The following is a 13,641-nucleotide window of genomic DNA, read 5'->3' as shown; positions in this document are numbered from 1 at the left end:
AGCTCGGGCATAAACGAGCCAACTGTTGAATTTCTTCACGGCCTCCATCAAAGGTTGCCCGCAAAATTCAAGGAACTCGTCAGAAGGCGGTTCAGAATCTGATGTGAAAGAACTCCTCGAAGAATTCCTTCTCAAGTCAACCCATGACATCGATTCATTGCCGCTCGACTCTCTCCCACCACATACTAGCGTCCCCGGCAGAAGGAAGCACATTTCACCTTCTCCTGCTCCGCCACCCGTAAGCTCCATTATCCTCTCCATGTTTTGAACCATGCTTGGCATCCCATGGTTCGCCAATGCTCAGAAATTCTCGCTTAACTCTCTGCCACCGATTAGGTAGGCTTCCTTCCTTGGCTCACCTGCTGGGACTGCTGGCGTCGGTCAGAGGTCGGATCGGTGGAACCTCTATAATTACTGGAGTCGTGAGGTTCGGTACTGGAGTGACTGGGGGAGTAGTCTGCTGGTTAGCCTTTAAGGCGGCTATCTCCTGCTGCTGTTCAGCTAACTGCTGCTGTAGCTGAGCCACCAACGCTGTAAGATCTGGAGGAGGCACTGAACTGCCTGCCTCATGTTGGGGCTCAGTGGCTGGTGCCCTTCTAGCTGGGCGTCCTCGTGCCATACTAAAGGCATAGAGGACATATATATAACTAATACTATCACAATTATATAATTACTGATATCATGTTTAAGGACTAACATATACTAATAAGCAGTAAGCATATAAACATGAACTGTAACTAGAAAGCAAGAAACAATAAAGAGAGTAGAGGTATTCTTACTTGGAAGCTGCAGGTACAATGCTGATGTGTGTGTAGGAAGTATGGAACCTGGCTCTGATACCACTCTGTAACGACCCACCTTCTGGGTACTAGGCTGTAAGGCGAATCGCTACGATTTGCGTAGCTAACTACTGTGCGGATATACTGAACTAATTAAATTTTTGCTAACTGATTTACCATTCTGGGTTCTACATATGCTGAAGGATGTATTCTAAGGGATACAAGGTGTATCCTACATCCCCTGTGGTTGAGAGACTGTCTTGCTAGGTTCCTTGGATGAAACCTAAGCTTTTCAATCGATCCAAGCTGTATTGGAACGATTGCTCTCTGTTGGATCGATCCACGGATCGATCCAGACTGCTACTGGGTTCGGGTGATAACTCTGGATCGATCGGCTGATCGATCCAGGCTCACCGATCGATCCAGTGATCGATTCAGCGTGCTTCTGTGCACGGGACATAATTTGGATCGATCAGCTGATCGATCCAATGAAGCGCATCGATCCAGTGATCGATTCGGCACCCTTCTGTTCGCGGGGAGAAAACTTGGATCGATCGACCGATCGATCCAGAAGTCTTCTGTTCGCGATACCATGTGACTGGATCGATCGACCGATCGATCCAGAGAGCTTCTGTTCTCGGAATCAGCCACGGATCGATCCATGGATCGATCCAGGGACCCCTGATCGATCCACGGATCGATCAGAGTTTCTGATTTCGCAGTGACAGTCTGATTTTTTCAGCACTGATTCGTGCCAAACTCATACACTGCAAACATCTAAAGCATAATAAACCTTCTACTAACATGTAGCTAACATTCTAACAAGGTTACTAGCAATTTAAACCAATCTTTCATAGTTTAGTGCATTCCAAACCTAAAGTGCATGAAAAGGAAAGTGATAAAACTAAATAACTGTAAACGCTAAAGAGAATGCTAAAGAGTCTGAGGTTCAACTTGCTAAGTCCCCTAGGACCTTTTATTCCAGTTCCACACACACACCATCTCCGCATCGCCCTCCAGCCTCCGCTAGTCCACTTTTCTTTTACCGGTATCTGCAGTATAAGAAAAGTAGTATCTGTAAGCCAATAAGCTTAGTAAGAAACCATCTACCTCACTAAATCATGCATACGATGCAAATATGTTTTTAAATCATGCTGTTTGAAAGCTGAACTGAGCATGGCAATATGGCATGGCATACAAACATGTACTGAACTGATCATGGCATACAAACAAATACTGAAACTAAGCATATGCATCTAGCTGATCATGAACTCAAATCATGAAGCTTAACTGAGGTAATAACTGAAACTGAAACTGAGTTAGTATTTCCATCACTGATTGTATATTTGGAAAACTATATATAATAATAGATGAAAATACTAAACATGCTGCTGGGGCCCTGGCAACTGTACTACTGTGCGCGCATCCCTACGAGACCCGGGATTGCAAGTTCCGAATCTAGCAGGGTTACTAGGTTATCTGAACCTAGGGACGACTGTGGGAGTCCAGCCCATGGATATCTGATCCATATAGCGCATCCCTACGAGACCCGGGATTGCAAGTTCCGAATCTAGCAGGGTTACTAGGTTATCTGAACCTAGGGACGACTGTGGGAGTCCAGCCCATGGATATCTGATCCAAGTACAGTGCCAACTGAATAAAGTAAAATACTGAGTACTGATTTATCTTACTTTGCTGTTCTAGGTTATCTGAACCTAGTGCTAGGTTATCTGAACCTAGAGGCTACTGTGGGAGCCCACCCAATGGATATCTGATCCATATAGCTGTGATAACTGATGTTAAGCTAAATAAAATGTTTCTAATACATTTTACATGCTGTTAGGACGCTTACTGGTGCATCCTTTTTAACTAGGCATTTCATCGAATACCTGGTGTGCACTAACCGCACACCCTGAAACTGAAAACTGTAGACTACTGAACTAACGCCAAATCTAACAAGCGAAAGCAATTATACTGCAGGTGAGGGGTCTCTTACCTCAATCGTAAGGTTTTCTTACGATTCTATCCGCTAGGTTTTTCCCGAAATTGCTTCGTTCGACGAACCGCTTACGTCCTCGCGTTCCTCTCGCGGAGAAGAACTCTTTTCGTGTTGGAGTCATCGCCGGAAGATGCACCCACGGTCCTAGGGAGGGAACCCTAGGTGTTCCCTTTGCCTTGGTTTGCTGCGCCGAGAGAAAGAAACGGGAGAGAGAGAGTTGCGTGTGGTGAGGAGGTGCCGAACCAATTACTCAACCAAACCCAACTTAAGTTCATATTTATATTAAGTGGCTGAATGTTCCCAACTCCAATATAAATATATTTGGTTCTCTTTTCTTTCAGCACAGCCCTGCTGGGTCCACTGGTTACTAGCCTTGTCCACTAAACCATAGGTCTCGGGTTCAATTCCCGCCTAGGCCGTTTTTCGTTTTCTAATTATTTTTGCTACTTCCGCTTCTCGGAAAATTCCGTAAAAATATCTAGAAATTCCAGAAAATTGCTAGGATATTTATAATGCAGTTTCAAGAATTTTCGGGCTTTACATCAACAAAATGGAGTTGTTGAGAGGAAAAATAGGGTGTTGCAAGAGGCCGCTAGGAGCATGTTAAACGAATATTCATTACATAGTTTCCTATGGGCCGAAGCAATTAATACGGCTTGTTATGTCCAAAATCGAACTTTAATACATAGGTTTCTAGGAAAAACACCTCATGAATTGTGGTTTGGTAAACAACCTACAATTAAGCATCTTAGAGTATTTGGGTGTAAGGTCTATACTCTAAACACCAAGGATCACTTGGGAAAGTTTTCCGCTAAGGCGGATGAGGGAATTCTTGTAGGTTACTCAAGTCATAGCAAGGCATACCGAATTTACAACAAAAGATCAAAACTAGTTGAAGAATCACTAAATGTTGTATTTGAAGAAAATTCTTCTTTAAACTCTATAAGAACCAACGATGAAGAATTACAATTTGAGTTAGAGAGACTAACACTAAATGAGGTAAATCATCAAGGAGAAGAAAATCACGAAAGTGATGGTGAGAAAAATGAACCTTTGCCACTTGAACCCGAAATTATGACTAATCAAGATTGAAGACCTACTAGGACTCATGTAAATCATCCCTTAGATCAAGTAGTAGGAGACATTACTCAAGGAGTGAGAACTCGATCTTACTTTAGAAATGAAGGAAGTCAAGTTGCCTTAATATCTCAGATAGAACCAAAAACCATTGATGATGCCTTGTTTGATCCGGATTGGATTTTAGCAATGCAAGATGAATTATCTCAATTTGAGAGAAGTCAAGTTTGGGACTTAGTTCCCAGGCCTGCCAACAAATCAATTATTGACACAAAATGGGTCTTTAGGAACAAACTTGATGATAAAGGGATAGTGGTGAGAAACAAAGCTAGATTAGTCGCTAGGGGTTTCAATCAAGTAGAAGGGTTGGACTATGATGAAACTTATGCACCTGTAGCAAGATTGGAGTCGATTAGAATGATGTTGGCCTTTGCCGCCCACAAGGGATTCAAATTGTACCAAATGGACGTAAAATCAGCATTTTTAAATGGTGTTATAAAAGAAGAAGTCTATGTTGAACAACCACCGGGATTTGAAAACTTGGAGTGTCCAAACCATGTATATAAACTTAAAAAGGCCTTATATGGGCTAAAACAAGTGTTGATACAGTCTGACCTGGATGTTGTTTTGATGTTGACACTGATTTAAGTTTGAATCAGATATTAAATTAACTCAGACTAATTGCTAATCAAGGTTGACTTGGTTAACCTGATTAACCTGATTGGGAAAAGTCCAAGCGAGGAGCTTGGCACGGGAAAGTCCTGGTGAGTGAAGCCAGGCAGTGGGAAAGTCCTAACTGGGATGTTAGGCATTTGGAAAGTCCTGGTGAGTGAAACCAGGCAATTGGGAAGTCCAAGTGTGGAAGCTTGGCATGTATGGTCGGAGAGGGTTCGGTAGCACGCTCTCTAGGGGGTGAGGACAGCAAGCTTGGAAGCTTGACTCGAGACTCACGTTGGATCGGTCCGCACCAATCCAAGGGCATAATGAGACGACGGCTCGCAGATCGATTCAGCTTCGATCGGCCTGGGACCGATGCAACACTCAAGAGCACATCGAGTGTATACCGATCGGTCCGGGACCGATCGAGAACACTCGAGCACATCGAGTGTATACCGATCGGGGACCGATCATATAACACCCGAGCACATCGAGTGGATATCGATCGTCCGGGACCGATCGATGATCCTCGAGCTCGAGTGGATACCGATTGGTCTTACGGACCGATCCGGTGAGTCCTGACGGTCCCCGCACCGATCGCTTCGCTACTGCAGTCGCGTGAAGGGTGGATCGGTCTTGGGACCGATCGAGAGCACCGATCGGTCCCCGCACCGATCGGTGACGATAATAGAGCGTGGATCGGTCACGACCGATCCACGATGGCTTGTTTTGCATGCGCTTTCTCTTATTGTTTCTGATTCGCAATTGCTTTTACCTATTTCGTTTCTAACCATCTGCTGCAAGTTTTCTCGAAGTTTCAGGTTACAGATTACGATGTTGGGTGAATTCAAATTAAGGATCATTAGTAGAAGGCAACAAAAAGCTTTTGCTGTGTCTCGCTGCGGACAAACCAGTTTTGGTAGCAACGTCTCGTTTGCGATCTGCTGGCAGCCGTTTGGTCGAAATCAGCTTGACTTGTGCTGATAGGTTCAAGCTCAGAGGTACCAGTGGAAACGAGGATGCCATTGGTGGGAGCTGAGACAATCAGACAAGGAAGAAGTGTGATTGGCGACGTCGTGGACGGTTGCAGGGATTTGCAGGGATTTGCTGCAGGTTTGGCAGAGATCCGTTACAGAGCAGAGAGGCATATGAAGGTGGAGAGGAGAGGCTCTCGAAACAATGCTTTTTGTGCTCTTGCTGTGAAAAACTGTGGAGAAAAACTCTGAAGATTGAAGCAGTGTGCTTGTTCTTCGCTGATTGTTCTTCGCTGATTGTGGCTGTGAGCTTTCCTTGATCATTTTCACTTGAGCCACTACTGTAAGTCTTGTGCTTAAATTTCTTACTGCTGTTAAAGACTTTGTGGAGAGGTTACTCCACCGAGAAGGAGAATCCTTTAGCCGGATAGCTTTCGGGGTGTGATCTACCGAAAGATCAAGAGGATTCGTCCACCTTACGGACACGCCGAGGAGTAGGGGCAAGTTATCCCCGAACCTCGTAAATCTCTGAGTTAGTGTGCTGTGTTTTCTTGTTTTAGTTTTCTAATTCCGCTGTGCTAACAAGTTCTTGAAGAAAGTGTTGTTTAGTGTTTTTCAAAGAGGCTATTCACCCCCCTCTAGCCATCTAAGGTCCCAACAAGTGGTATCAGAGCCTGGTGCTCTTCATTTCGGCTTAACAACCCGAAGAGCAAAACAATGGCCATGAGGGAGGGATTTAGCACCAACCGTCCACCTTACTTCGAAGGAGCAGATTTTCAATATTGGAAGGGCCGCATGGAGTACTACCTCAAAACCGACATAGCCATGTGGTTCTCAGTCAAGGAAGGTTTCACACCACCAAAGGATGAAGAAGGTAAGGAACTCGAGTCGTCAAAGTGGTCTACCGAACAACTCCGCAAAGCACAAGCCGATGCCAAGGCTATGGTCACCTTGCAATGTGGAATCGCCAAGGACCAACTCGTCAAGGTAGGTCCGTTCTCAAGTGCAAGAGATCTATGGAACAAACTCATCGAGCTCCAAGAGGGAACTCGAGATTCTCGGATTGCCAAGAGGGACCTATTCTTGAATCAGCTCCAAAATCTAACCATGAAGGACAATGAAACGGTGAGTGAACTTCATGGGAGATTCAAGGAGATCATCAATGGTCTCCACTCCGTGGATGAACGGGTAGAAAACCGTGACCTAGTAAGGTACGCTCTTAAATCTTTTCCTAGGAATGCCTTGTGGTCATCCATGGTAGATGCCTACAAGGTATCCAAGGATCTTTCCATTGTTAAACTAGATGAATTTTTCTGTGAGATGGAACTTCATGAGCTTGCTAACAAAGGTCAAAAAGAGAAGGGTATTGCTTTATTTGCAGGACCAAAGAGCAAGGATGGAAGAAGGAAGAAGGAAAAGAAGAAAGAAAAGGAGATTTCCTCATCCACCTCTTCTTCCGAATCCGATGATGAAAATGGATCATCATCAAGCGAGATGGCGAACTTCGTAAGGAGGATTATGAGAAGAGGCCGAAGATACAAGGGAAAAGGTAAAACTAATGATCAAAATTTTGATAAATCTAATGTTACATGTTATGAGTGTAGCAAGAAAGGACACATTCGGAGCGAGTGTCCGAAACTAAAGAGGAAGGAGGAACGAGCCAAAAGGAAGGAGGAAAGAGCCAAGAAGAAGAAGGCCCTCAAGGCCACTTGGGATGAGTCCTCATCAAGCTCATCGGAGGAAGAAGAGAAGATGGAAAAGAGCACTCGGCAATTGGCACTCATGGCAAGGGAAGAGTCCGAATCCGAGAGTGATGACTCAAGCGCTTCAACCACGGCTTCATCATCTTCGGATGATGAAGAGGTAACCCCTTCTCATATAGAAAAGTGTTATAAAACTATCACTCACTTATCTACATTGCTTAAAAAGTCAAAAACAGAAAATAAATTGTTGAAAGAAGAAGTAAAAACCTTAAGGACCCTTAGGGAAGATGAGGTCGATGACCTACATCTAGAAGTCCTTGAGGATGAGAACAAGGCCTTAAAGGGTGAGGTTGAGAAACTCAAGAAAATGCTTGAGAAATTCTCAACTAGCTCTAAGACTCTAGACATGATTCTAAATGCCCAAAGGGCAGTTTACAACAAAGCCGGGTTAGGGTATCAACCCAAGGAGTCGAGTTTCATTTCTCTAATGTCTAGAACTCAAAATAGTAGATCACATGTTTCTAGAGTTCATGGAACTAGGAAAGGTATGACCAAGGCATGGGTTCCTAGGTCTTCGTTGTAGAAGCATTAGGTCCCAAGATTTGGGTACCTAAAACCTCTATTTTTCGTGTATTGTAGGCATTGGTCGAGGGGGAGCATCTATCAACTTGGTTTGTTGATAGTGGATGCTCCAAGCACATGACTGGGAACAAATCACTGTTTACTACCATTCAAAACAAAAGTAGAGGTAATGTGTCTTTTGGTAATAATGGTAGCCTTAAGGTTGTAGGAATTGGAGACATTCATATATCCGAATGTCTTCATATCAAGAATGTCCTTCTAGTCAAGGGGATGACTTTTAATCTCCTAAGTGTCAGTCAATTGTGTGATACGAGTTACACAATTGAATTTCATTCAAGTCAATGTTTGGTTAAACACATTGACACACTTGACACGGTACTAGTAGGCACAAGGGTTGACAATATTTATCAAGTATCATTTAAAAGTGCTACTAATGCCTTGATTAAGTGTTTCATGTCGAAAGAAGAAGAGTCTTGGTTATGGCATAGAAGATTGGCACATGTAAACATGAAGAACATCTGGAAGTTGGCCAACCAAGGATTAGTGCGAGGCTTACCAAGCATCAAGTTCCACAAGACCAAACTATGTGATGCATGTCAAAAGGGTAAGCAAACAAAAGTTGTCCATAAAGGTAAAAGCAATGTAAGTACATCTACTGCTTTAGATTTATTGCACATGGACCTATTTGATTGCAGTAGTGTAATATCATTGAATGGAAGTAGATATTGTTTGGTAATCGTTGATGATTTTACTAGATACACATGGACTTTCTTCTTGAAACATAAGGACCAAACTATGGATATTTTTATTTCCTTTTGTAGAAGAACGGAAAATGAAAAATCGACAACAATTAAAACCATTAGAAGTGATCATGGTGGGGAATTTCAAAATCATAGGTTTTAGAGTTTTGTCAAGAAAAGGGATATAGGCATGAGTTCTCTACTCCAAGGACCCCACAAAAAAATGGGGTTGTGGAGAGAAAGAACCGAGTCCTACAAGAGGCTGCACGAAGCATGCTTCATGAGTACTCACTACCGAGCTACTTATGGGTGAAGCTGTGAATACACTTGCTATGTGCAAAATCGATTTTAATACATAGGTTTTTAGGAAAGACTCCCCATGAACTTTGGTTTGGGAAACCGCCTACAATTAAACATCTTAGGGTGTTTGGTTGTAAAGTGTTTATCTTAAACACCAAGGACCATCTTGGGAAGTTCACGGCTAAGGCTGATCAAGGGATATTGGTCGGGTACTCTCTTACCAAAGAAAGCCTATCGAGTCTACAATGAGAGGACTAAATTGATTGAAGAGTCCTCGGACGTAGCATTTGAAGAAATCCCTAAATCAAATGATCAATCAAGGGATGTAGGAGAAATTCAATTCGAACTTAGAAATCTAAGTTTGAATGATCAAAACATTGGAAGAGTCGAAGTTGACTCGAAGATGATGAGCAAAGGCAAGAAAGGGCTCAATCTGATCTCTTGCCTGTGCCGAGTGAGACCACTCATGAGGCACCGCCAACCCCAAGGCAATCTAGGATAGTCTCTAGTCATCCACAAGACCAGATTGTGGAGACATCCAACAAGGGTTAGGACTAGATCATTCTTCAGAAATGAGTCGAATGAGGTTGCTTTGATCTCAGAAATCAAACCTAAACTAGTTGATGAGGCATTGCATGATCCTGATTGGGTCATAGCTATGCAAGATGAGTTAGGTCAATTTGAAAGAAGCCAAGTGTGGGACTTGGTTCCTAGACCTAAGAAGACCACCATTATTGGAACTAAATGGGTCTTCAAAAATAAGTTAAACCAAAAGGGAGAGGTAGTAAGAAACAAGGCAAGACTAGTAGCCAAGGGCTATAGTCAAGTTGAAGGCCTCGATTATGATGAGACCTATGCTCCTGTGGCACGATTGGAGTCCATTCGTTCAATGCTAGCTTTTGCTGCACATAGAGGTTTCAAGCTCTATCAAATGGACGTTAAATCGGCCTTCTTAAATGGTTTCATTAAAGAAGAAGTCTACGTTGAACAACCACCGGGGTTTGTGAATACCGAAGCTCCAAACCACGTGTTCAAGCTCAAGAAAGCTCTTTATGGACTAAAACAAGCACCTCGAGCTTGGTACGAAAGGTTGTCGACTTATCTATTAGAAAAGGGTTTTGTAAGGGGTCAAATAGACCCAACACTATTTCTTCGTCGAGATGGTGAAAATATTTTTGTAGCCCAAGTATATGTCGATGACATAATTTGTGGCTCAAATAACAAGGGCTATTTAAATGAATTTATCACTCACATGGAAAGTGAGTTTGAAATGAGTCTTGTGGGAGAATTGACATTCTTCCTTGGACTAGAAATCAAACAAACTAGAGATGGCATTTATGTCCATCAAGCAAAATACACTCAAGAGATGCTTAAGAAATTCAAAATGAGTGATTCTAAGGAAGTATCCACTCCTATGGCGACGAGCACTCGTCTTGACAATGATGAGAGTGGAAAATCAGTTGATCTAACGCAATATAGAAGCATGATCGGTAGTCTTCTATATCTCACAGCTAGTCGACCGGACATACTCTTTGCTGTGGGCATGTGCGCTAGGTATCAAGTCTGTGCCAAGGAATCTCACTTAATTGCAGTTAAGAGAATTCTGAGATACCTTAAAGGCACAATTAGAGTAGGTCTTTGGTACCTCGTATTGAATCATTTGACTTGATAGGTTATACCGACTCCGATTATCTTGGTGCAAATTGGATCGGAAAAGTACGAGTGGAGGTTGCCAATTTTAGGTTCATGTTTAGTTAGTTGGTCAAGTCGGAAGCAACATTGTGTTGCTCTCTACACGAGGTGAATATATTGCCATGGGAGAGAGTGTATCACGGTTGTTGTGGATGATACACACCTAGAGGATTATGGACTCTCTTATAAGGGTGTACAAGTGCTATGCGACAACATTAGCACAATCAACCTAACTAAAAATCCAGTCCATCATTCGAGGACCAAACACATTGAAGTGCGTCATCACTTCATAAGAGATCACGTAGCTAGGGGAGAAATTGTGCTCACATATGTGGAGTCAAAGTCAAACCTAGCCGATATCTTCACAAAACCCCTTCCGGAGAATGAATTTAGTCATTTAAGGAGGAGTTGGGAATGTGTTTGGCTCCTTAGGTCATTAGAACTTCACCATGATCAATAAGGACTATTAAAATGACAAGAGTAATTGGGAAACTGATTTGGGCAATTTGGGGACATCTCACACAAACGATAAGGTTTAACAAATTATTTTTGTTTGCTAGAAATGGGGTGAGATGCTAGGAACAACCAATTTATTCAAAATGTATTATGCATCCCTTGAATAAGTAGGTTGAAGAGACATAAATTGAGTATGGGGAAGGTCATTACATAATTCATGTGTATTTGACTCCTAGATCTTACTCATATATTCCAACCAAGGAATCTTGGTTGGACTTTTGTCTAGAAATTATCTAATCATGATTGATGTGTTGATTGATACTTTGGATTGGTATTTTTAATGATAAGATGAGTTGATAATGTAAGAATAGTAATTTAGGATATATTTTGACAAATTTGAAACTAAACATGACAGGGTTGGATATTTCAGGTTTTGAAACTCTGAAATGTCTGAAACTAACTTGTAACTTAATAAAAAAAAAACCTAGAATGTTAGGACTTTCAGAGCTTGCAATTAGGAAATGTTCTTGTTCGTAGATGTTTAAGTTCTGTGTTCTGAATTTGAGAAGTTCTGAATTTTCAGAATTCTCGAGAGAAACGACTGCGAAATCAGTTGCTCGAATTCAGATATCAGAAATCTGAATTATCAGACACTGATCGGTCTCACGACCGATCAGGAGACTCTCTGATCGGTCCACAGTCCGATCAGGGGTCCTCCAGATATCTTCGTGCTTTCTGTTGGCTCACTGATCGGTCCAGTGACCGATCAGGAGGATCTCACGCGACACATCTGATCGGTCCAGGGACCGATCAGGAGGATCTCACGCGACGATTCACATCTGATCGGTCCAGGGACCGATCAGGAGAGTCTCACCCTCTTCAACCTTTCTGATCGATCTCTGATCGGTCTACGGACCGATCAGGAAGTTCCCTGATCGGTTCGGGGACCGATCAGCTTCGCTGAATGCTACTGATCACCTTCTGATCGGTCTACAGACCGGTCAGGAGGTTCCCTGATCGGTCTGGTGACCGATCAGGGGGCTTCGGATACCTTCTGATCGGACAACCGTCCGATCCTTTCTTCACTGTACACCTATCTTAACCCTTAAAACCTCCCGATCCCTTCTTTCCCTCATTCACGCGAACCCTAGCCGACTCTCCCCACCAGTCCTCCCTTTTCTCTTCTCCTTGCACGCCGAAGCTCCAGCCCTCGGAAGCCCTAGCCGAGAGTTCCATGGCTCCAAGGTAACTCCTACCTCTATAGAACTTGGCATTGTGTTTTCATTTCTCATCTGTTGTTGTGTTTGTCTCGGTTCTTATTTGTTGGTGGCTCCGGTGCTCTCTCTTTGTTTCCCATTGTCAAAATGGTTAGGAAGAAACCCACTAGTGGTGAGGGTACCTCTAAGGAACCAACCGAGAAATCCAAATCCAAGTCCAAAGCTCCTGCTACCTCCCGACCTCAACCGGCTAGTTCAGGGAGATTCCCCAACCAAAAATTTGAAAAATCATTTAAGGAGAGGACTTTCAAATTACTCCCTTGTCGATCTGTTGATAAGAAGTTCATGCAGGAATCTTGTCCCTCTATTTTAGAAACCATTGCCTACTACAAGCTCGATTCGTTGGTTTTTCTAGAAAGGGACATCAACTTTGATCTAGTATCTGAATTCTATAACAACCTTCATCAGACTCCTGATGGTAGTTATAGGACAAGAGTGGCTAAGCAAAACGTTGATCTCAACATAATTGACTTCTTTGGGTATTTAGGTTGTCGTTTGTGTTCGGGAACGGTGTTCTCCATCTATCCTGTTTTGCCTGAACCCATACCTCATCCTCTTAATGTCTCTTCTGACTCAATCTATGAGTACTTTTTTGGTCATCCGAGACTGGATGGTTTAGATGAGTTAGATGACGACTTTCCTACATTTGCAGCCCTTAGACTCTCTGCTCCTGACTACATCCTTTTCAAAGTTGTCACACAATGTCTTCTACCTATCACCTCTAAACCGTTGGTAGAAATTCGACCATATCACTGTCTGATGCTTTATGGGTTACGTCGACGTCTAGATTTTGATATTATGTCGAGTGTCTATATGTCTATCATATCCCATAGTGAACCGAGCGGCGACAACATCTATATGCCTTTTGGGCATATAATTACTGATTGGCTCGAGTCCATGGGTATTGACGTCTCTAGGGGGAGGATAGTGAAGATGGTCAGGCAGGATTGTCGACTTGGGAAACGTGCGTTTTCCAAGTCCGGAATCCTAAGTCAGGATGGGCCGGTTAGGTGGAAGGATGGGAGGGCACTGGGTGAGCTACCACTTCCACGACAGGTTGCTCGTCCTCCTGCTGCTGCTGCATATGGCGAGGAGGATCCAGATCTGCGCTGGCAGACTGGAGAGCCGGTTTGACCGCCACGAGGAGATGGTGGCTGCAGAGTTCGATGGCCTGCGCCTCCAGATTGATCAGCGCTTCGATACTCTACAGAGACAGCAGTTGACGACACATCAGGCATTTCTAGGATGGATGGCCGGCCATCCACCTCCTCAGCACTCCGCGGGCGAGCTACCCTCAGGCAGCAGCATGCCTCTTCAGGATTCCACTCTTCCAGCTGATGCTGCAGATGATCCTCTTGATGAGGATGTTGGCTGACATTCTCTATGTTTTGATTGTTTTGTTGAT

The sequence above is a fragment of the Zingiber officinale genome, chromosome 3B (genome assembly GCF_018446385.1).
Source record: "Zingiber officinale cultivar Zhangliang chromosome 3B, Zo_v1.1, whole genome shotgun sequence".
Lineage (NCBI taxonomy): Eukaryota > Viridiplantae > Streptophyta > Magnoliopsida > Zingiberales > Zingiberaceae > Zingiber > Zingiber officinale.
This window is presented reverse-complemented; position numbering follows the sequence as displayed.